Source organism: Capsicum annuum, chromosome 4 (assembly GCF_002878395.1).
Source record: "Capsicum annuum cultivar UCD-10X-F1 chromosome 4, UCD10Xv1.1, whole genome shotgun sequence".
Lineage (NCBI taxonomy): Eukaryota > Viridiplantae > Streptophyta > Magnoliopsida > Solanales > Solanaceae > Capsicum > Capsicum annuum.
This window is the reverse complement of record NC_061114.1, coordinates 43,690,580-43,694,763: the sequence shown is the minus strand read 5'-3', so window position 1 is coordinate 43,694,763 and position 4,184 is coordinate 43,690,580. Positions and strand designations below refer to the sequence as shown.

Here is a 4,184-nt window from a genome sequence, read left to right as displayed (position 1 = left end):
GGACAGTTTGTGAAGTGGCAATCCTACTTTCGATAAATTTGAGCTCCCCTTTTTAGAAATAGGCTATTGGAGGTAAGTTTGAACTAAAAAAGAACATAGTGCAGCTATTGTTCAGTAGTGGACAATTTATGGGGCTTTTACATAAAGATCCACAAGTCTATCTGCAGAATTTTTTGAAGATCAGTGACACATTCTTCCCTACGGGTGTGTCAACTAATTATATTATGCTAATGCTATTCCCCTTTTCACTATTAGGGGTAGTGAAGAAATGGTTGAATGTTGAGCTGAAAAGTTCTATCACAACTTGGGATGACATAGCCTGGAAATTCCTCATCCACTTCTTTCTATCTGGAAAAACTACGAGACTGCACAGTGAGATTGCATACTTTAAAAAAATATAGATGAAAACTTATATCATGCATGGAAGAGGTTCAAAGCTCTTCTTTAGGACTGTCTACATCATCATCAGCCCAATGAGGTACTAGCTCACACTTTTGTTAAGGCACTTGATCAAAACACAAAAATTTTCCTAGATTCAGCTGCAGGTGGTCAGGATTTGGAAATGAATTATGATAATCTATATACCTTGTTGAATTGGATTGCATAAAGAAATCTAGAGTGGTATTCAGGCTCAAAAAGTGCTACAAAGAAAGTTGCAGTGTGTTGGGGGTGGACCCATATACTATTATATCCTCTTAAATTGTTGTGATAAAAAGTTAGTTGACTACTCAAATCAGCAATATGAAATTGGGGGTTACACAGCCTATAACAAAAGTTAATGCAATTTAGTAGAAAAGTACATGGTACGTGGTTGGTGGAAAAGGTGGTCATTCTGCAGATATGTGTGCTACCAATCCTGAGTCATGATTTTTGTGGGAAAAGTTCAAAGGATGACTTATGGGATGCCTACAATCTAAAGAGGTAGACTCAGCCATCAAATTAACTATGGAATGCCCAAGAACAACAATTTTAGCAACCACAGGCACAAGGAAATCAGGCCACTGGCAATATGAAAGAGATGTTGAAACAAATTTTAGTTGTTTAAGAATAACTGGTAGCAGATATAAAGAGACAAAAAGTGGCTACAAAGAACTTAGAGATTCAGGTTGGGCAAATGCAACAAGAACAAAATGTTAGGCCTCAAGGTGGATTGCCATGTAACACTAAAAATCCTAAACAAATTATGGAAATCACTTTAAGGAGTGGTAAAAAGCTCAATGAGGAACCTCCAAACAAAACTAAGGAGGTAGATGCACAGTTGATTCCCTCATAGGTATCTAATAAAGCTTCTAAAAAGTCAAGGAAGTTTGAGTACTCGAGAACCAAAATGACTGAACAGGACAAGCATAGACTACTACAACCTTTCTAATAGAGGCTTAAAAAAGCAAAGAAGGATGAATACTTCAAGAAGTTCTTTGACATGTTCATAGAGCTTCATATTAACCTTTCTCTTTTATATGTTTTTTAGAAAATTCCCAAGTACTCTAAGTACTTGAAGGACGTGGTCACTAAAATAGCCAAGCTACAGGGTATTGAAACAGTAGCACTCACAAAGGAGTGTAGTTCTTTGGTTTTGCAGAAGATGCCCAAAAAGCTTAAAGAGCCTGAGAGATTCACTCTCTCTATTTAAATTGGTTATAATAAAGTGGTCTATGCACTTAGTGGCTTGGGGTCAAGTATCAACTTGATACCTCTCTCCTTGTTCAACACATTAGGCTTGGGAAAGCCAAGATCGTGTTCTGTGTTACTTTAATTGGTAGACCATATCATAGCCCTTATAAAGAAATCATAGAGGATGTTCTAATCAAGGTTGGTAAGTTTATTACTCTTGCTGATTTTATTGTAGATTATCAGTTAAACGAAAGCATGCTGGTCATTTTGGGACTTCTATTCTATACGATGAAAGGAGCAATGATAGATGTGAGAGAGGGCACGCTCACAATGAGGCTGAATAATGATGAGGGATTTTTTAAAGTTTATGAACTACTTAACAAACTATCCCACTATAAAGATGTGTGCATGATTATAGTGAATGAAGGGGATAAATATGGGGTGGTGGAGTTTAGTTTACCAAAGACCTCTTTGGACTTCCTCATTGAGCAACACAATCCACAACTACCCCAGCAAGACATAATGAAAATTGATAAGCTTAAAAAGGCTATTGTTGATACAACTATTGACCTTAAGAGTTCTTACTCAATACATGCAAAATAGATAAGAAGATTGCATCTGAGTGTGAGAAAAATATTGAGTCATGCCGTGACACTAAATCAGGTACTCTTTGGGAGGCAACCTAAGTTAAGGTATGTTTATTTTCTAGTATTTCTAGTTTTTACATCACCAGTTTTTGTTTTTGTTTCATCAAAGGTTGATGGAAAGTCTGAGTACTTGAAAACCTGAGCTAAGGAGCATGGTGAAGACTGAGTGCTGGGTCTCAGGACCCGCTTGATGTATAAAGATGCTACTAGCTAGGCCTAGAGTCCTCAAAGAGTATTTCTATCTCTATTTTAATGTATACTTTAGGGACAAAGTAGATTTTTACGTGTGGGGTGGGGAAATTCTCATTTTTAGGGTAATTTTAAATTTTTTTATGTTTTAGCAATAAATAAGATATTCTTATTAGTGCTATATTTGATTGTATGGTGCAAGTGTTTTCGTTGTAAAAAGCATGTTGATTGTGCAAATTACTAATTTTGAGACTCTTAGCCTCATGATTATAACTCTTGTACTTGTTGGCTTAATGATTGAATTCATGTGATTGTTTGGTTAAGAGTCTATGATGATCCTACTTGTTTTAAGCATGTTCCATGTGCGTTTGAGGTGTTTGTATATTCCTTGTTGCATTTGATGCTAAAACTTGGCTAGTGTATGTGCAAAGTGAAATAAAGAGTTTGGATTTAGGAGATGATATAGGCAATTCTTTATAGCCTCGTTTCATACCCTCTTTTAACCTACCCTTATGCATAATCCTATTAACCCCATTGAGTCTTTAGCTTATATTTGGTAGCCTCATTTATAGCCTAATCCCTTCTTTGGTTGACCTTAATTTGATCTAAAGCTTCTAGGCACTTTAGTGTAAAAATTAATTTATTTAAGGAATTAAAAGTAAAGTTGGAGAAAGGTGAAAGTGAAGCCCCAAAATAATAGTTATGGATGTGTGCAATTGATGTATTGTGGTTGGGATTAAAAGAATAAAAGGTTGTTCAAATTGAAAACAATCCCATCATTATGTAAGTGAATGAGCTAGATTATATGGGGTAAAACAAATGATGTACGAAGGTACTAGAGGTGGAAGATGGTTGTTAGAGATTGGTCTTGATTGTAAAGTGTGATGTATTAAACTGCTTAGGGATGCTATTCACTATACTTGGACAAAATAGTCCCTACCATCCCTTAGTCTACATTATAAACCTTAAAAGACTTATTTGATCCTAAGCTTTAAAATTCTTATATTAGTGGAGTACTACACTAATGGCAAGACTATGGTTCATCTTGTGTAACGTGTAAATTCCTTGTAAGAGTGAGTGTAATTTGATTCATGTACCCATTCTATAATAAACTGCATTTATGTTAGTGATTATGGGTAACTCTCTTATGGTAATAGAACATATTTGATGATAGTGGGGTGAATTATATGATGTTTGTGATTGAATAATATGTATGAGTTTGCCAACTAGGTGAGTCAATTCTTGAGGATAGGATGTTTGGAAGTAGTATTCTTGAACTTTCAACTGTGTACATAATATGCTTTGTGCAGAAACTTGTATTCTGTGTAGTCATTATGGTACTATCTTGAGTGTCTTGCTTGTAGTATAAGTGTAGAGTCTCCTCAGCTTATAATTCTTACAGAAAATAGTTGTTCAAGGATGAACAAGGCTTTAAGTGTGGGGTGATGATCTGAGATGAATTTATGCACCTTAGTGTTGACATCCTATCTTGTTTAGCCTTTTTTGAGGAATTATTGTCTTCTTAATGAGTAAATAATGATATAATTCAAGTGTTTAAATATGTGATCACAATGTTTATGGTGTCTTTTAAACAAGTTTGTACTTAAATTGGTCACTTAGAGTCCAAACAAGAAAACTAGTGTTACTAGCTTGAGCTAGGTGTTTGTCTAGTTGATCGTGTTGGATTCTAATGTGTATAATGAGTTCCTAAGGTAATATATTGTAAATATATATGGA

General features: G+C 35.1%; 1 non-coding gene across 1 annotated transcript; it reads right to left on the bottom strand.

Moving 5' to 3' along the window:
* Positions 1-362: 362 nt before the first annotated feature.
* Positions 363-468, bottom strand: LOC124898305. The gene has a single exon (XR_007055279.1). It is a non-coding gene; the product is annotated as a small nucleolar RNA R71 (small nucleolar RNA).
* Between the last annotated feature and the right edge of the window lie 3,716 nt (positions 469-4,184).